General features: G+C 47.7%; 1 protein-coding gene across 4 annotated transcripts in view; it reads left to right on the top strand.

Annotated features, from left to right (window-relative positions):
• Window positions 1-21,332, top strand: part of chrm3b (cholinergic receptor, muscarinic 3b) — a 1,038,143-nt gene that overhangs the window by 409,840 nt on the left and 606,971 nt on the right. The gene's annotated exons all lie outside the window — the stretch shown is intronic.

Genomic DNA, 21,332 nt, shown 5'->3' with positions numbered 1-21,332 from the left:
AGATCAGGGCGGGGGAGAGATCAGGGATGGGGAGAGATCAGGGATGGGGAGAGATCAGGGAGTGGGAGAGATCAGGGAGTGGGAGAGATCAGGGAGGGGGAGAGATCAGGGATGGGGAGAGATCAGGGATGGGGAAAGATCAGGGAGTGGGAGAGATCAGGGAGTGGGAGAGCACATCAACAGGCTGGAGTTCAAGGAAGCCCGCGGCATGATGTCCAGAGATGCATTGGAAAAGTGTGGTACTGCCTTGCCACATGGAGGCTCCAACTGTGCAGGTTCTGACTCTGTCAAAATAGAGTCTACAACAGCTCAATTCTGATTCTTACAGGGTCCCTTAAAATAGTGGAGCTGCAAGTGGCTGATCATCACCATGCCCGCTCACTGTAATTGGCTTGGTTAAAACGCCGCTGACAAACACTCTGCTAAAAATTCCAGGTTCCTAGAATGCTACCGGTCTGTACCCACCCCCCTCTCCCTTGCAAACTGGTCTCAAAGTTAAAATACAGCGCATTGTACTGGAATGAAATAGGAAGAAGGCAAGGTGAAATTAGGAATGCTGCTCATTAACCCCATATTCCCAAATGGTAGTAAAACGCCTTGGAATGGAAAGACAATCTCACTGGCTGTGCGTTAAACAGAATTTCCTCCAAGAGCGTCGACAGGTGAAAGCTTAATTAGCATAGAAAGGGCCCCATTATCTGAAGGTTTATCCTCAACTGTAATTCCAAGATATAATCATTGGGCTCAGAGGTAGATACCAGTCTGGATGATTAATTGAATTAGAGGTTTGTGATAAAACCTTGTGAGTCATTCATCTCTCCCAAGCCCCTGCTGACATTTCTTCCACAGATGAAAGGTTTCAAGCCCTCTTAAAAAATAATTTAGGATTAGTTTCGATTGAATGGACTGTGCATTGTATCTTCAGCACATCGTTAAAGGTGTGCCAAGGTCACTGGAAAAACAGCGGCAAGTCTTAAGTAAAGTCACCTTTCATACAGCTAGGCTGGATCAATTTTAATTGGTTAAACCCATTCATGAAAACGTTACTGACAATCTATTGGAAACATTGGAAGTGGTGCCAACAAGTCAAATTGATGGGATTCATCTCAAGGACACTCAACAGTAATTCAGAAAAGGGTATTTTAAACTGTATAACTCATTGGTAAAACTATACTTTGAACATGGTACATCATATATTTAAAATGTCATGATGATTGGCAGAGCGAGGTGATAAGATTGATCCCAGGATTTCAAATCCTAAGTTATAAACAAAAATACAAAATCTGGATTTATTTCAATTTCAGAACAGAAGATTAAGCGTGTCATATATTCCAGGGATTTGTAATGCTGACGTATGGGGTAGAATCTTCTGTTCGGTGTGCGGGGGCAGGCCCCACATGCTGACGCATAAAATGGCAGGTGTGTGTCCCGACATTACCGCGTGTCATTCCGATCTTCAGTTCAGCGGGTGCACATTGGAGTCTGGGAGCTGCGCACCCGCTGAACTGTCAAAGGCCTGTTAAGGCCATTAATGAACTAATTCAAGTACTTGTCAGGGCTGCCTGTCCAACCTTAAGGTTGGCGGGCAGTTGAAGAGCCCAGGCGGCCTTCACATTTTTCATGGAAACTCATCCACGGGCGGGATGAGGTTTCATGAAGGATCTATTAATTAAATAAAATATTTATCAAAATTCATAAAGATGTCCTAGCTCATGTGACACTATCACATGAGGGGACATGTCTGAATAATCTTTTTAATTCTTTTTTTTCAATTTTTCATCATGAAATTAATCTCCCTGAGGCAGCTCCGTTGGGCAGGCCTTAATTGGCCTGCCCATGTGAAATAGCGGCGTGCAGCCGATCGTGGGCACTCGCTCTTGACCGGCCCGCTCAACAGGGAGAACATTCTTCCCATGGATAATGTAAAAATGATCAGGTTAGTTTAATTTAATCTAACTTTGGAACTAAAGGTCATAAGAACATAGGTAACAAGGCTCGATCAAGACAGGACATTAAGTAAATACGGAAAGTACCTATTAATCAAAAGAGTTTGATGTGTTCATTAATTTAAGAAAAAAGATTCAAGGTTATAAAGGTGAGTTTAGAAGTAAATAATGGAACACTCTTTCTATTCTGCTGGGACATGCCAATACCATCTTTGCAATGCCAGTACTTTGTTCGAATAACATTGGCTGGACAGTTAACATAGAATTCCCCCAGATTAATTTGAGCACAGTTTTTGCCTATGGCTAGCTATTTCACCTTGTTAGATGAAGTAGATGGAGCAAACTAATTTCCAGCGGGAATGAACTTCAGCTAAATAGTTTTTCTCAGGCCATATTCATTTATGTTGTCTTGATGTGATTGATGGTTGTGAAGATAAGGTGCTTTAAATAGCCATTCTACCTTGCGTTGCATTATAAAACAATAACTTGCACCTAGGTCAAACATTCCAACACATTGAACAAAATGGTAAACCAAAATACTGGAACAGTTGGAAAGGATGAACAAAATAGATTTAGCGGGGGATTTTCAAAGAGAGTTTGTGAGGTAACAAGACAAAAGACTTTACGATGGAAGTTCCAAAGAATGGAGTTGATAAAGAAGTGACGATGAGGCAAATGGAAAGAAGTTCAAAACCTGAGGACTGAAGAGCATGGTCTAGGGTGTCATTTTAGATCAAGTTTGAACAATAGTGTAGGGTGAGGCCATGGAGGGAATTTTAAATTCAGCATACGGGAGAGAAGGAAGTAGGGAGGCTATCGAGTACAGAAGTGACGGACGAGCATGACTTGGACAGGATGGAGAGGTACTGTTCAGATAAGTTGTGTGTAATGGCGCTCAACAAGCCAGTAAGGAGGATTTATGGAAATGAGAATCGAGTGGTTTCTATAATGCTGGGCGGCTGAGTTACAATGCCAGTTTTGTGACGGGATGGCAAGTTGAAAATCCACCCTCTTGAGTCTTGAGTAATGAAACATGAGCAAGAGTTTCAGTGACAGTCAAGATAAGGCAGAGGTGACAAATAGTAAAACAGCTGGTTGATTCACTTCTGCTATCAGATAAATGATCTGGCAAAACTGAGATAGCTGTGGCTTTGGGTGTCTTGATGGGTAAGGCTCAATGTCATAAACATGAGTATGAGTGCTTACTCTAAACCTGTGGATAATGTCTGGAAGAGGCAACATGTAAGCAAGAAAATTGAGTGAGCCTTAGAACCTTTGAACACTGCGGATGTGAGTGGATGGGGGCTGGTGGAGGAACCATTGATGGTGATGTGCTGATTCTCTTATAACAGATAGGAGTTGAAGCTACCTGGAGGCAGGTGCCCGTTCGAGAGTGATGGGAGGCAGGCAGAACTGATTTTAATGGCTAGACCTCAGTTTCAGGCCACTTGCTGACTTTCTGACCAGAACAGCTGGGAAATCATTGAGGAACAGCTGGCCGCTGTCAAAATGATGCTCGTTGGAATTAGCCATTGGGGACTAAGCTCAGTAGAAGGTGAAGGATTTGGAGGTGGGTGGGTGGTGGCAGTGAGGTGGGGTGGGGAGCGGTCAGTGTGGGGATATTCTGTCATGGAGAGGCCCACTTTTTCCCTTGAGGGGCCCAGATAAACATTCTTGCACCTCCTGGCTCTGAAGGAAATGCAAAGATAAAACATCCTGTGTCAGACCTCTTTGAGTCCAGGGCTCCTGTCTTCAGCAGGTTTGTCCACCATCATATCAAAATGAAGAGAATCTTAACCTTTCATTATTTTTGATACCTGTATCGAATCTCCCCAAAGTCTAGAATTTTTTTGGTGTAAAAGATATCAGATCTCCAAATCGGTCATGCTTAGTATGGACATTTAATCTAAATATCAGTCTAGTCTCTTTCCTCTGAAACTTCCCATTGCCTTTCTATCAGCCAACACATCAGGAAACTAAAACCGGACATAGGATTCGAGATGAAGCCTAACTAGAATCTTGTAAAAGGACAACAGAGTGCAATCTTTTATTCTAAGATGTTCTCAGCTTAGTATTATTTTAAGTTAATTAATGAGGATGATGATTTATACCTTATATGTGGTCCATGATGTCCTATGAAGCATACCTAAGTGGCACACGCAACTCTTGGGCATGCTCATAGTTACTGGTATAGGAAAAGGTAGAACCATAACACCTACATTAAACTCACCCATAAGAGCAGGGTAAAGGGACACAAGTTCAGACCAGTACAAGGCAATTTTAGGGCTGACAAAGGCATAGAAAATGGGCTTCTGGGTAGAGTAGTAGAAGCAATAATCTTGCACTCATTTCAGAAAGAATGCTATGCTATAATGGTGGATTGTAGGGTTTTTCTGGGAGGCTTCGATAAGAGGGACCAAATGGCCTTTCTGATCAATCATCAAACTTGTGGCGGGCGGTGATCACACATTCTGATTTCTCCCTAACTCTCCTTTTAAACTCCAGTCTAGGATAATATTGTGAGTTAGATGGTGCTGCACACCAGCTGAACAATAGGAGTGGAACGCTTAAAAGAGAAGATATTCCTATATGTTTGAATCAAACAATATTTTCTGGAGAGGTAGAAAAAAACAATGAATTGAGAATAGGCTGAATGACTGAAGGATAAAACCTCAAGGGCGGAATTTTATGGCAGCGGGATTTTATGGTCCTGCTGAAGTCAGGAAGTTTAGAATGGCTTGCTGCATTTTACAGTCCCGTCCCAGCCGCGATGGGGCGGTAAAATTCCAGCCCAAGTCTCATTCGCAGGCATACCCTTAATATAAAATAGTGCATGTACATATTGCTGCAGCACTGATTGAACAGACTTGCTGTTGCATTTAATAAAAAGATTGTTGATTCATGGCCCAAACTCACTGTATACAAATAGTTGAATATATATACTTTATATATATAAATTTATATATATATATAAAGTTATATATACTGTATATAAAATTAACTTAATTGAAACTCACTGTTATGTACATTCCCATTCATGTTAATGGTGGTGGAGATTTTATCATTTAAAATTAAATAAGTTTGACAGCAAGCTATAGTTACAGGCTTTTATATTTGCTAACTTTTTAATAATGATCTCCAAAGCTGGCTTTCAAATCAAATGCGCTTGTTTAAAAGCTCGATACAATGCAATCTTTGCAGGATTAAGTGGTAGAGCATGCATCCAAAGAATAACTGTGAGAAGTTTAGATTAAAAATATGGTAAATCTACATTCCAAAATTAAATCACATCCTAAGATAAAAGCCATAATGTAGGCGCTGGAAATCTGAAATTAAAAACAAACTTTCAGCGGGTCAGGCAGCATAAGATACGTGCAGCAATATCAGAGCGTTTGTGCTTTCTTGTTGAACATCTGTTTGATTCAGTAATTTCCCTTCCCTTGTTCCACCTTTTGTAGATCCACATTGCTGCATTTTGTCCCATTACCTTCTACAGCTCAAAGGACAGAGTGATAGTTTGGGCACAGTGAGATTTAGATTCAGGAGGAGCCATTTGATCTAGGAATTGCTGACAGTAACTGCAGAAAATGAGACATTCCATTTCACAGGACTGACCTCTTTCATGTTAATGAGTGTAACATTGCGTTTCCCACGGAAATGCAGAATTAGAGCTGGAATTCAGACTTGGACTCAAGCTGCTCGAAATTAGTGTGGTACGAAACAGCATCAACGCTCACAAAAGCAATAATGAGCGCCAATGGGAATTAGAAAGCTTTTTGAGACCATTATACATGCTCCAACTGTTTAAAAAATTGATTTCAACAGCTTTTAGTTTGCAGTAGCCACTAAATAAGATATATATGCTAATCACCTCACTTTTCTCAGGTCTTATGGTTCAGTAGGCAACACCCCTGGCTCTGAGCCAGAAGTTATGAGTTAAGAGTCACTCCAGGAACTTGTTGGCCCTGGTAGAAGTGTCCATGACACATTTCAAGGTGTTGGTAACAACCTGCTAATCCTTCCAACACTTTCCCACTATTTCTCAAAGGGAATAAGTGTGGGTGAAGATACAAAACAAACAAACAAACCGCACATTTGACATCGACAGGCTGCATTCTGGAGGCTCTGACTCTGTGTGTGAGCGTGTATTCACAGGCCAAAATCAGCACTGACTAGGCCCTTACCGCAGGCACACTTGCCTTGAGAGGTGATGTTCTATACTGTGGGTATGAATTTTCCTGAAATTGGGAATTCCAACTCTCAACATACAGCTGTTTTAATCAGGGCAGGAGAATGAACAGAGAGGAGCCTTGATTGGTGCCTGTGGTGTAGAGAGTGGGATGGGCAGAGATAGGTAAGGTGAGAACAGTGCTCCCGATAGGGATAATATAGAGAGAGGGAGGAATGATCAGTGCTTGAGGGTTAGACAAAGAAGTTCGGGTTTGAGTGCAGAGTGGCTTAGAGCAGTGCTTCGTACATGGAGAGAGAAGCTAAAGTTGGGCCCAGATTTTTGTCCCCAAAGACTTTCCGGCTCAGTGAACCTGACCTTTAAAAATGTCTGCCCACAGGCTGGATTTTCGGTCGGGGGGTGGGGGACAGTATGGGCTAAAACAGGGGGCCGCGGTTGGCAAACGCGGAATCAATCCGCAAGCTGCAGATGTGGGTTGGGCTCAAGGCCTGTCTTTGTGTCCTGGAACCATGTTTAAATCAGTAAAAAATAATAAAACAAAAAACATTCCTCCAACCCTCACCCCCACACATTCCCTATGTCCCATCCATGCCAAACTATGTCAACCCATGCCCCTACCTACCCCCGATGCCCCCATACACTCTATACCAACTTAGTGCCCCTCTCCCCGCCTTCCAATGCATCCCATGCCAACATATTTCCAACTCATGCCAACCCATCCCCCCCCACTCACGACCCTTTTCCCTTATCCCCTCCATGCCAACTAACCTAGTATCCTTAGACAGTTCCTTGACAGTGTTGACATTTCCTGATACATTTGACAGGTTTGACAACTGGGCAGCTCCTTAACATTTCCTCAAGAGCTGGACAGTTCCTTGACAGGGCTCTGACAACTGGACAATTCCTTGACAGCTGGATAGTTTGTTGACAGTTCCTTGACAGCTTGGCAGTTCCAATGATCTTGTGCGTTAAAAGTGCATAATTATGTTCACTTTTAACAATCCCAAAGGGCACCTTACCTCTCCCAAAAGTGTCCCAGGACATTATCCAGAGAGGTACCTTACCCTCCAAAGAGCTACTTTGGTTATCCAAACACATCCACCAAGTTCAGACCTCCTCTTACCTGTACTAATCTGCACACTCCTGTTCTTCCAAAATCCTAGTGTCAGTGGAGGAAGCTGGTGATTTAAATGGCCAGCTGTCTCTGCGAATTGTGCATGTACGAACCCTGGCCCGACTCCAGTCCTGCCCTCATGAAGGTGGGAAATGCTGGGTTCGGGAGTGGGACTTAGAATTTCCAGCCATTTCCAGGATTTTCACCACGACAGAGAGCCTCCTCGACATGGCGAAAATCCTAGCCTTGGTGCTTCAGGGAATTTTGGCCTGCTTGGACTATTAAAATCCTAAACAGTTTTCTCCTTTCATTAGGATTAAAAATCCATTGTTTATGAAGATTCAAAGTGTTGAAAATTAACCAATATATGCATTTTAATTTTTTTTGTTCCTTTCTGGGAGGCAGCCCTGTGGAGCATCTAAATAAGTTTTAAAATTTGTCATGGGATGTGGGTGTCGCTGGCTAGGCCAGCATTTATTGTGTTATGACACGGCAGATGATGTGTGTCAGGTGGATCAATTCCACAAGGAAAACTCGATCACACTATCACAACGGTTTTGCAATTTGTATTTATTTTGAGATGCGTGTCCTGAGTTCAGAAGTAATAAGTCCAACAAAACTTCACAGATTTTTTTTAAAATTGAATTAAACATTTTTTAACAAAAGGGAAGATTTCAAGTATACACATAGGTCTACAAATTACTACTATAACAACCCCTAATTAATGTGGCTTTCAGTTACACCCCTGTTAAGGCAACGGTAAAAAAAAAGAGATTTTAAATAGATTCCAGCCAGTTACCACAATATCCTGGACAGTGGAATTCAAAGTGGCTTTTCCCAGCTTTGGTTTCTGTAGACAGCAGCTTAATGCACAAATACTGGAGACTTCTTACATTCCTGGTAGATCTTGCAATGCCTTCCTCCTTTATACATGTTTCTCCCTTTTAATGTGTAAATTCCATTGTCCATATGTCTTTGGAACTTTAACTTTCTCATAGTGTAAATCTTATCATGTTGTCACTATGTTGTCAATGACCCTTGAGAAAGATAAACGCATTCCTCAGCTTGCTTGTCTGGCTGTATGTAAACAGGCTGAAATCTCTTTCATCTATCTGTAAATGCAAATTCCCTTTACACCTTATATGCTAAGACTCCAACCATGTTTACTCATTATCATATTAAAGACACTTCTACACTTTACTTCTTTTGAAAGCTTCAACCTGTAGTCTGCTTGGCTACAAGGTGTAATTAAATCACACACGCACAGACAGAACAACAAAATCCCCCATAAACCTACTTTACTCTAAACCAGAAAAATATTATGGAAATTATTATACCTCATGACAATTACCCGTCGCTAATTGCCCTTGAGAAGATGGTGGTGAGCTGTGTTCTTGAACTGCTGTAGTCTGTGTGGTTAAGGTACACTCACAGTGTTGTTAGGGAAGAGAGTTCCAGGATTTTGACCCAACAACAGTAAAGGAACGGCAATACTGTTCCAGGTCAGAATGGTAAGTGACTTGGAGGGGAACTTACAGGTACCACCAGTTGAGGGAGAAGCATCTGGAAAGGGCTGTGTGTGAAAACCTAATTTTCTGCCTAGAATCCTAGACTGATGCTTTGGTCAATAAGACCACAATGAATCCCCTATTTACTATAAGACTATTTTTTAGTAATCCATTATCTGCTGCTTTAGAATATGGAATTTTAAAAATATAAATAGAAAAAATTCAAAATAGAATATAATTTACAATAAAAATAAGCATGGCATTTGTTTTCAGACAGAAGAAGTGACACACATGTGTTCATTGCAGATACCAGAAACTGCACTACAAAATGTACAGAATAAATTAGCATTTTCAGGGGTCTGTGGGATCAGGTGCATAACTCTAGAAAGTAGCGTGTAAAATAAGATAATAGCTAGTAAAAGTTGATTGTTCCCGGGAAAGAATGAAAATATCACTGCATAAATTGCTAACTTGCTGGATGAAATTATCATTATCTCGTCCAGAAATAGCAAAAGAAATCTTATACTGAGAACTAATTAACTGGTACAAAGTCATAAAATATTAGAGGGCAAAGGGATGTTCTCTGAAATAGATATCTAACAACTTGTCCCAAAACATAAATGTAGCCAGGCACTAAAATGAAGCAAAAATCTATTGAAGCTTTCACAGGACTTGTTACAACAGAAAATTGCATATTATTATCCCTTATCATGCTGTGTAAGCAAAATATTTGCACTACACACATGGTTCTGAATTAGTAATAACAATGAGCACTGAGCGCTGAAGCACTGAGCCCTGCTGAGTTTTTCCAACACTTTCTGTTTTATCCCGCAAATAAACATTGGCCAGAATATTAAGAGAACTCCTTCTTCCTTAAATAGTGCCATATGATCATCTGCATCTGCATGAACAGGCGCACAGTGCTTGGGTAAATATTTCATTTGAAGATGACACCTCACACAGTGCAGCATTCCCTCGGTGCTGCCTAGGTTGTGTGCTCAAGTCTCGGGAATAGGACTTCAACTCAGGACTTTTGGATTGAGCAGCGAGTGGGTTGAGTAATGCTCCTGGTGCCATATGTATGCTTACTGATTGGTATTTCAATATGGAGATGGTAGTGTGTGTATGTTTCAATTCTATTGTTACCTCACTCAGGAAAAAAGAATAGGATTGCTCAGACAGAAAACACTTCCAATAAATAAAAACATTGGAAATGCTTAGAAGGTCAGGTGGTGTCTGTGGAGAGAGAACTAGAGTTACTGGACAGAATCTTATTGCCTTAGTTTTGAGTGGAGCTTTGGGTTCATTTTTGGGTTGGGAATCCGAATGTATAAACAGTGGGCCCCCCAGTTCCTCTTTCCGGATGGTGACCAATTAAGAGCACACCTCCGGGCTCCCAGACCAATTACAGAGGCTGGGCAGGATGACACAGCCATTTTGTCAGAGGAATGATTTCTGCTTAAAGGACCATAGCATATTGAAGGGCAGCTCACCAACGTTGGGTCTATTCAGGCTGCAGCAACCATAGGAGTGGAGAGAAGGTTGGGAAGGCTGCCAACCCCACCTCACCTCACCCTCACCTCACCTTCTGTACCCTGGGTCTCTTTCTCTTACCTGGAGGTCCAGCTAAAGGAGCCGCGGGGCTGCAGAGAGGTGAGCTCTCCCAAGGACGGGAGGAAGAAGACAGCCTCTCCAACCAGGCAGGCATGGACTGAAGTGGCTGAGGATGTGAGAAGCAACAGTGTGTCCCCTCCAACCTAGAGATCCAGGAACTCGGGAGGGAATGGCAGGTGAGTAGCAAAATGCTTTCACCCGCTGGCGGTGTAAAAATAGAGGATGATGGTGAACTTTGTGGCCACTGGCAGGGCTGTCTTTGCCCTAGTGTGAAGAATGGGATGAAAGAGGGGGCACAGTTCAGTGCCCACCTCCTTGTTGAACCTGGATGACTTCAGGCACTTCTCCTGCATCAGGTGTAGGTAAGAGAAGTGCTGGCTTGGTGGTTCGGACTCTCTGTGTCAAGCCGTCGCCCTGCTTCGTCTTCACTGAGTTTCCCCTAGCTCTCTGCAGCCTCTGCTCCATCTCATGGTCATGGTGCACCTGGCATCACAGCCCCCGGACCTGGGTCAGGAATTCCTCTGTCCTCTCTGACTGTAAGCATCAGTACAAACACAAAACACAGCACTTCCACAAAACCAGGCTCAGCATAAGCAACTCAAAAGCATCTTACTTGCAATTTGTTGACTGGCCCAGAGTCCATCTTGCTGGTGAACATATGGTCTTTGTTGAGGGGCACGCAAATTCATTCAGTGGACTTGCATGGTCCAAACTTGGAAAATGGGTGTCACATCAGACAGTGGGGCTGTGTGATGGCAGAATAGCATCGGTTCAAGTTGTTTCGGGTGCTCGTATGAGTGCAGTGCTGTGTGCGGTGCTGTGTGTGGTGCACTGTGTTGTGTGTGGTGCACTGTGCTGTGTGTGGTGCACTGTGTTGTGTGTGGTGCACTGTGCTGTGTGTGGTACTGTGTGTGTGCACTGTGCTGTGTGTGTGCACTGTGCTGTGTGTGGTACTGTGTGTGGTGCACTGTGCTGTGTGTGGTACTGTGTGTGTGCACTGTGCTGTGTGTGTGCACTGTGATGTGTGTGGTACTGTGTGTGTGCACTGTGCTGTGTGTGGTACTGTGTGTGTGCACTGTGCTGTGTGTGGTACTGTGTGTGTGCACTGTGCTGTGTGTGTGCACTGTGCTGTGTGTGGTACTGTGTGTGTGCACTGTGCTGTGTGTGTGCACTGTGCTGTGTGTGGTACTGTGTGTGTGCACTGTGCTGTGTGTGGTACTGTGTGTGTGCACTGTGCTGTGTGTGGTACTGTGTGTGTGCACTGTGCTATGTGTGTGCACTGTGCTGTGTGTGTGCACTGTGCTGTGTGTGGTACTGTGTGTGTGCACTGTGCTGTGTGTGGTACTGTGTGTGTGCACTGCTGTGTGTGGTGCTGTGTGTGTGCACTGTGCTGTGTGTGGTGCACTGTGCTGTGTGTGGTGCTGTGTGTGGTGCTGTGTGTGTGCACTGTGCTGTGTGTGGTACTGTGTGTGTGCACTGCTGTGTGTGGTGCTGTGTGTGTGCACTGTGCTGTGTGTGGTGCACTGTGCTGTGTGTGGTGCTGTGTGTGTGCACTGTGCTGTGTGTGGTACTGTGTGTGTGCACTGCTGTGTGTGGTGCTGTGTGTGTGCACTGTGCTGTGTGCACTGTGCTGTGTGTGGTGCACTGTGCTGTGTGTGGTACTGTGTGTGCACTGTGTTGTGTGTGGTGCACTGTGCTGTGTGTGGTACTGTGTGTGTGCACTGTGCTGTGTGTGGTGCACTGTGCTGTGTGTGGTACTGTGTGTGTGCACTGTGCTGTGTGTGTGCACTGTGCTGTGTGTGGTACTGTGTGTGTGCACTGTGCTGTGTGTGGTGCTGTGTGTGTGCACTGTGCTGTGTGTGGTGCACTGTGCTGTGTGTGGTACTGTGTGTGGTGCACTGTGCTGTGTGTGGTGCACTGTGCTGTGTGTGGTGCACTGTGCTGTGTCCGGTGCGCTGTGCTGTGTCCGGTGCACTGTGCTGTGTGTGGTGCACTGTGCTGTTTCCGGTGCACTGTGCTGTGTCCGCTGCACTGTGCTGTGTGTGGTGCACTGTGCTGTGTGTGGTGCACTGTGCTGTGTGTGGTGCAATGTGCTGTGTCCGGTGCACTGTGCTGTGTCCGGTGCACTGTGCTGTGTGTGCTGCAATGTGCTGTGTCCAGTGCACTGTGCTGTGTGTGGTACTGTGTGTGGTGCACTGTGCTGTGTGTGGTGCACTGTGCTGTTTCCGGTGCACTGTGCTGTGTCCGGTGCACTGTGCTGTGTCCGGTGCACTGTGCTGTGTGTGGTGCACTGTGCTGTTTCCGGTGCACTGTGCTGTGTCCGGTGCACTGTGCTGTGTCCGGTGCACTGTGCTGTGTGTGGTGCACTGTGCTGTGTGTGGTGCACTGTGCTGTGTCCGGTGCACTGTGCTGTGTGTGGTGCACTGTGCTGTGTGTGTGCACTGTGCTGTGTGTGGTACTGTGTGTGTGCACTGTGCTGTGTGTGTGCACTGTGCTGTGTGTGGTACTGTGTGTGTGCACTGTGCTGTGTGTGTGCACTGTGCTGTGTGTGGTACTGTGTGTGATGCACTGTGCTGTGTGCGGTGCACTGTGCTGTGTGTGTGCACTGTGCTGTGTGTGGTACTGTGTGTGATGCACTGTGCTGTGTGTGTGCACTGTGCTGTGTGTGGTGCACTGTGCTGTGTGTGTGCACTGTGCTGTGTGTGGTACTGTGTGTGTGCACTGTGCTGTGTGTGTGCACTGTGCTGTGTGTGGTACTGTGTGTGTGCACTGTGCTGTGTGTGTGCACTGTGCTGTGTGTGGTACTGTGTGTGATGCACTGTGCTGTGTGCGGTGCACTGTGCTGTGTGTGTGCACTGTGCTGTGTGTGGTACTGTGTGTGATGCACTGTGCTGTGTGTGTGCACTGTGCTGTGTGCGGTGCACTGTGCTGTGTGCGGTACTGTGTGTGTGCACTGTGCTGTGTGTGTGTACTGTGCTGTGTGTGTGCACTGTGCTGTGTCCGGTGCACTGTGCTGTGTGTGTGCACTGTGCTGTGTGTGTGCACTGTGCTGTGTGTGTGCACTGTGCTGTGTGCGGTACTGTGTGTGTGCACTGTGCTGTGTCCGGTGCACTGTGCTGTGTGTGTGCACTGTGCTGTGTGCGGTACTGTGTGTGTGCACTGTGCTGTGTCCGGTGCACTGTGCTGTGTGTGTGCACTGTGCTGTGTGTGTGCACTGTGCTGTGTGTGTGCACTGTGCTGTGTGCGGTACTGTGTGTGTGCACTGTGCTGTGTGTGTGCACTGTGCTGTGTGTGGTGCCGTGTGCAATGTTGGAAATGGCTGACGGTGCAATGCACAACCCCTCCTCCCACCCCGGGTGGGCAATCAGCTTCTGTAAGGCCATCTCCACAATCGCCATGGATCCCGATTTCACACCCTTGATGCTTTTGTTTCCGATTTCGAGCAGCCGCAGTGGTTTGTTTTTGTGTTTGAAAATCCCTCCATGCAGCTATTGCCGCTGTCCTCCATTCGAAAAAAAAGTCATCCTCATCAAATGGAAATGTGTTTTAAGTTTCAAAAAAGCTGTGAACAACTTACAACTTCCTCCAAGGGGTTGATGGGTACAGCCATGGTAGTGGATGGTATTCATACTGAAACCGTTGTTATTAACGGTGCTGCTAAGATTATAGAGAAAATAATAATGGCCCGGCTCTTCTCAGGTTACCACAGCGCTCGAACTGCCCACCTCACCCCACCCCACCCCACCCCACCTCACCCACCCCACCCCACCTGACCCCAACCCGCTCCACCCCACCCCACCCCACCTCACCCCACCCCACCCCACCCCACCTCACCCACCCCACCTCACCCCACCTCACCCCAACCCGCTCCACCCCACCCCACCTCACCCCACCCCACCTCACCCCACCCCACCCCACCTCACCCCACCCCACCCCACCCACCCCACCCCACCCCACCTCACCCCAACCCGCTCCACCCCACCCCACCACACCCCACCCCATCTCACCCACCCCACCCCACCCCACCCCACCTCACCCCACCCCACCCCACCCCAACCCACTCCACCCCACCCCACCTCACCCCACCCCACCTCACCCCAACCCGCTCCACCCCACCCCACCCCACCCCACATCACCCCACCCCACCCCACCCCACCCCAACCCACCCCACCCCAACCCACTCCACCCCACCCCACCTCACCCCACCCCACCTCACCCCAACCCGCTCCACCCCACCCCACCTCACCCCACCCCACCTCACCCCACCCCACCCCACCTCACCCCAACCCGCTCCACCCCACCCCACCTCACCCCACCCCACCTCACCCCACCCCACCCCACCCCACCTCACCCCAACCCGCTCCACCCCACCCCACCCCACCCCACCTCACCCCAACCCGCTCCACCCCACCCCACCCCACCCCACCTCACCCCAACCCGCTCCACCCCACCCCACCCCACCCCACCTCACCCCAACCCGCTCCACCCCACCCCACCCCACCCCACCCCACCTCACCCCACCCCACCCCACCCCAACCCGCTCCACCCCACCTCACCCCACCCCACCCCACCCCACCCCACCCCACCCCACCCACCCCACCCCACCCCACCTCACCCCACCCCACCCCATCTCACCCCACCCCACCCCACCCCAACCCGCTCCACCCCACCCCACCCCACCCCACCCACCCCATCTCACCCCACCCCATCTCACCCCAACCCGCTCCACCCCACCCCACCCCACCCCACCCCACCTCACCCCACCCCACCCCACCCCAACCCGCTCCACCCCACCCCACCCCATCTCACCCCAACCCGCTCCACCCCACCCCACCCCACCCCACCCCACCTCACCCCACCCCACCCCACCCCAACCCGCTCCACCCCACCTCACCCCACCCCACCCCACCCCACCCCACCCCACCCCACCCCACCTCACCCCACCCCACCCCATCTCACCCCACCCCACCCCACCCCAACCCGCTCCACCCCACCCCACCCCACCCCACCCACCCCATCTCACCCCACCCCATCTCACCCCAACCCGCTCCACCCCACCCCACCCCACCCCACCCACCCCATCTCACCCCACCCCATCTCACCCCAACCCGCTCCACCCCACCCCACCCCACCCCACCCACCCCATCTCACCCCACCCCATCTCACCCCAACCCGCTCCACCACACCCCACCCCATCTCACCCACCCCACCCCACCCCACCCCACCTCACCCCACCCCACCCCACCCACCCCACCTCACCCCACCCCACCTCACCCCAACCCGCTCCACCCCACCCCACCCCACCCCACATCACCCCACCCCACCCCACCCCACCCCAACCCACCCCACCCCAACCCACTCCACCCCACCCCACCTCACCCCACCCCACCTCACCCCAACCCGCTCCACCCCACCCCACCTCACCCCACCCCACCTCACCCCACCCCACCCCACCTCACCCCAACCCGCTCCACCCCACCCCACCCCACCCACCCCATCTCACCCCACCCCATCTCACCCCAACCCGCTCCACCCCACCCCACCCCACCCCACCCCGCCCCGCCCCGCCCCGCCCCACCCCGCCCCGCCCCGCCCCGCCCCGCCCCGCCCCGCCCCGCCCCGCCCCGCCCCGCCCCGCCTCGACTCAACTCGACTCTGCCCCACATTTCTTGCTGGGTCTTCCGAGCCTGGATTTTCTTAGAAGTGCAGAGAGCAGCCAGCGTCCCTCAGAGAGCACCATCCGCTCGCTGCAGAGCGGGGGCAACGCACTACCTGCTTACATGTCCAGCATGAACGGTTAACGAATGGGCGACTGGACGAGTGAGTGAGTTGGCAGGGTGTGTGAGCTATGTGGGTCGGGTGGTTGAGGTGGCAGGCAGACAGGTTGGCAGGGAGGTGAGGTGGTCGGGTCGGAAGGTGGATGAGGTAAGAGATGGGTAGGGTGGCAGTTGAATGAGGTGGCAGGTGGGTGAGTGAGGTGGTGGTGGCGGGTAGGTGGGTTGAGGGTGGTCCGAATGAGTTGGGAGTGGTAGTCGCGTTGGGGGCTAGTCAGGTCGGCTCACGGGGTTGTCAGATCAGTTGGGGGGGTAGTCGGACAGCAGTTGGGTGGTCGGGTCAGGCTGGGGGCAGTGAGAGTGTCAGGGTGGGTAGTCGGGGTCAGGAGAGATTTGGGGGTCAGTGTGAGTGATTGGGGGAGGGCGTCAATTATGTAGTTACCATCTAGTTAGACTATCCAGGTAAGTAATGTGGAATGTCCAAAGTCTCCAACTCTCACTCAGACTCGGAGATATTTGTGGAGGGTCCCGGGGAGCAGGTGAATTGATCATCGAGATTGAAACTTCCTGGGCGATTCAGCAGAGGTCAGCAGGTCAGGATTTCCGCAGAGACCCGACGCACATCTTGGATTGGATGTTGGGTCTGCGGAAGATCTGGGCCAATGTGAAAGAGCCCATAGAGTGGAGAAGTGTTTGGTACTGTATAAGATGGCGAGTTCATGTTGAAAGCCAGCTTTCTGTCGGTGCGTGTGGAGAAAACCTTTGCCCGGTTAGGATTTGACATCTTAAACATGGCGGGAAGATTCTCCTCATTGTCATTCCTACTGAAATTGTAAATGTGTGTGTTTCTTCCTCACGTCTCTGTGAAGCACTTGGGACGTTTTCGACATTAAAGGTGGTGTATAAATGACAGTGGTTGTTAATCCTCCATGATTTCACTAAACAACTGCGAGCGCAGGAAATCCTCCTGCATGTTTACACAGTTACAGACCATAGCAACCAGAGACAATCCGATTCCTGAATGAATATATGAATATCCACAGCTCATAAGCATGTCCTTTCAGTGCTACTCAATGGAGTAATACAGTATCATACTCATGATGGCAGTGGGGTGAGTGAGGGGGGGGTGTTAGTGGTTGAGGGAGTGAGTTGGGGAGGTCACGTTTACAAAATATTCTTTCTTGTTTATGGATCAACTGTGTGTCTTGGGGGAGGGAGAATTTCTCTACTCTCTGTAGTTTGCAGTGCTGAACTAACCAGCGAGTAACTGTCTACCACCTTCCTCCTTCCCTTTGGACCAGAGTTAAAAATTGTTCGGAACAATATAGGGAAGCCTAACCTTGCCTCCCATATGTACACCTTGATGAATAAGCCCCACAATAGAATGTAATTACATGTTAGTCATTCATGAGAGGCAAGTGTGAGATGAAAAGCAATTTGTGTGCCATCATTTAGTAATTCCAGCTATTAACTATAATTTCTGTTACAATCTTTTAAAAATTGTCCTTTCACTTTTTTGGATAGAATGTTAAGGTTTAATTATTAATAATGAATATCAATGAAAAGCCCAAGAATACAATGAGTGCTTAGTTTCAAAGTTTCAGGATTCAATGGTAAAGTTCAGTGAATGAAATAATTACATTTTAGTGACTATCTTCAATCTCATGTTTAACCTGAGGGAAACTGATACCCTTTCATACTCTTAGATACATTGCAGTATCCAAGGATTAAACGTGCTCAGTCAAAAGCATACTTGCGATATAGTGCCAATGGTGGATTGCTGAGAACACACTGTGGCTACTAATGTTTGATGTTACCCAAGAGCGATGGGAGTAATTGCTGACTTTGAACAGTAAGCTTTTTAATGAAAGTTCCCAGGAAGTTCAGCAGACCACTTCAGCATTGTTTAAATGTGGCTTTGCATCAAGTTAAACTTATGCTGTAGACAGGAGGAGTCAGTCAGCTTGGTCCTTGTGTGGTTAGAACTTCTACTATCCTGTTGAGGAGAGATTCATGCTCACACAGCACTTTCTCCCAGAAGTTTAACCATTTAGAACCTCTCCCTCATTTCTTCTCAATTCAGGGCCCGACCTTTGCAACAACATTAAACTTGCAATGTAAATACACCCTAAATTGGATGACAACAGAGTGTGGCTAGAAACAACGGTGTTGAGATTTGGAGGAATTGAATTATGGTGCTGACAGGCAAGTCTTACCTACATTCTGACACATACAGCCTTGTATTATCACCAGTTCTGGTCACATTTATCATGATGGTGCAACAGTCATCAATCTAAAAGCTAAGCTATATCTGGAGGTATTCCTCATTGCAGTGTTGTTAGAGTCTCAAGGTGCAGTTATGCAGTAAAGCAAGAAATAAGTAGCAACTCAGGAGGCTGAAGCAATGACAGGAGAATATGCCACTATGCACTGAGTATCCGTAACTGCTTTCTTATCTGTTTGTGTTAAAGGGTTTGTTCATAGTACTTGTCCTGACAGGTTACTCTTTGGAGATGTCACCTGCACTTTGAAAATTCGGAGACCTATCACTGCACTTTAAAGCTCTGATCTATCTTATCAGCATGGAGCTGATAATGCTCTGTTACTTTGGACCTCAGATGAGGACTAAGATGTCCACCAGCAGCAGCAGGAACAGCAACAGGAATTGTACCCATGCCAGGGTGCTGCTCACAGGCACTCAGCTCCAGGAGAGACAGACAGGAACAGCAGAGGTACAACTCACAAGAGGCCAAACCCAGCACACAGGGCCCACAGACAGTAGATAAACTTCTTGACATGTCTCAGCAAAGGAGGCTCAGGGTGTTGTGCCAGATGGTGGCAGACATTTGCCGTCTTTTGGAACAACACCTTCTGCCAGCTGGACCTGGTGGCTACGCTTTGCCAGTGCCAGTCAAATCCAGCACTGCCCTCAGCATTTTTGTTTGGCTCTGGATGATTCAAGGGTTCACCTGGAGACGTTTGCAGGATATCATAGTCTGTGGCCTACAAATGCAAGGGACAGGGCTTTGTCTGCAATGAGGCCAGCCAGAATGAGCCGGTGCTCAGACTTACAGCTGCCACTGGCTTTCCACTGGTGTAGGGCGTCCTCAGATATACTCATGTGGCAATAACGGCACCCATGAAGGTTACCCAGGAGTGTTGATTAGCTGCATGGGCTTCCACTGCAGCTGGTTTCCAACCACATAAAGATCTTTATGGAGGTGCGTGCAGGACTCCCGGGCAGCAGCCATGATGCTGTCACCCTGCAGCAGTCCACCTTCCCAAAGATCTTCACACCTGAAAGCAGAGTAACAGGCTGGCTGCTCAAAGACAAGGAATATCCACTTAAAACCTGGCTGATGACACCTCTCAGACATCCAAGGAATGAGTCACAGGAATGATACAATGAATGTCTTTTGACCACCGATCATGTAATGGAACAAGCCAACAGCAAGCTGGAGATGCACTCCAGGTACCTGGAGAGGTCTGGAGATGCCCTTCAGCATGCATCACCCAGGGTGTCCAGAATGACCATGGTATGCAGCGTGCTGTGCTATATTGTACAGCAGCAGGGTTTGGACCTGCAGGAGGAACAAACTGCACAGTACAGATGCTACTGGACTAGTAATTCAGGAGTCTGGACTAACAAACTAGAGACATGAGTTCAAATTCCATCAGTCCATCCCATCAGTCCTAGATTAAGAAATAAATCTGAGATAAAAAGCTTTTATCGGTAATGGCGAACTATATAACTTCTGCATTTTTGTAAAAACCAAGCTCCTTCACTAATGTTCCCTGGTCTGCCCTATGTGATGTTAGGAAGATGTTTCTACTAGTGGGGGAATCTCAAACTAGGGGACATAGTTACAGAATAAGGGGACACGCATTTAAAACTGAGATGCAAAGGGATTTCTTCTCTCAGAGGGTAGTGAATGTCTGGAATTGTCTACTCCAGAGAGTTGTGGAGGCTAGATCATTGAAAGTATTTAAAAAGGAGGTAGATAGATTTTTGAAATATCAGGGAGTTGAGGGCTTTAAGGAGCTGGCTCGAAAGAGGAGTTGAGGCCTGGGGCAGATCAGCCATGACCTTACTGAATGGCAGGGCAGGCTTGAGGGGGCCGAATGGCCTACTCCTGCTCCTATTTCTTATGTTCTTATGTGTGACTCCTGATCCAAGTATGGTTGACACTTAATTTCCCTCTGAAATGGCCTAGTAAACCATTTGGTTAAGGGGAACTTGGGGAATAAGGGGAATTAATTCTGACTCTGTGAATCACATTAAAAATTGCTTTTGTTCGACCCACAACGGCAATGACACAAAGCAGTCCTCCAAATAACCAAACCCCCCTTTCACAGCACCCCCTCCCCCATTGCTGGGCGTCAATTCATGTCTTCCCCTTCATCATCACACAACTGAAAAGGCCATCTACCAGCCAGCAACCAAGGAGGGTAAAGATGTGAAAGTGCTGCAAAACAGTAATATTATGTAGGTCACATATTAAACAGAAACTTATCATTCTAAGAATGTGTAATGTTGAGGGCAGATTAGAGTGATGGTGAGCAGTAAATATTACACTTCAAAAATCTCAGTTGCCCAAGGGAACTTCCTTTGACACTTTTGATTTTTGTTTTGGTAGCTGGACAAAATGTGGGCTTAAAAAAAATATCTTACCTCAAAGGTTTGTAAATTTGCATCATAAATAGGAATGTGACTTGAGTCATTATAAAGGCTGTTTCTGAACTCCAGACTCTCTTAGAATTTATCAACATAGCCAAAGTATGTGTGGGAAGTTCCAGGCAAAACCTTGAAGCTCTGGTGAACATACCCATGCTTCAAGAGCTTTGATCATTGCCTGACAGTAGACGCTTGAACGCTCTCTAGATTGGAAAGCATTCTTCCATCGAGATAAAGTCTGTTTCAATCCTTCATTTTTAATTCCCTCTGTTCTTAATGTTCACAGTAATCTATTTAACATCTTGCTCATTATTTCCTTGTGAGATCTGCTTGCCAGTTAAGTATGAAACCTTCAGTGTAACTTATTAACTGTGCCAATGCAACATGCACATCCAAAAGTTATTTTCAATTCAATTGGAATGGGGTTGCATGCAGACGTTTCTTTGTAGGTGCCATTTGCTCTGTATAAACTTAAGCTCATCTAACATTCTGCTGCCCATATCCTAATGTGC

This window comes from Cetorhinus maximus, chromosome 14 (genome assembly GCF_964194155.1).
Source record: "Cetorhinus maximus chromosome 14, sCetMax3.hap1.1, whole genome shotgun sequence".
Taxonomy (NCBI): Eukaryota; Metazoa; Chordata; class Chondrichthyes; order Lamniformes; family Cetorhinidae; genus Cetorhinus; species Cetorhinus maximus.
The sequence above is the reverse complement of the archived record's forward strand: the minus strand, read 5'-3'. Positions and strand labels throughout refer to the sequence as shown.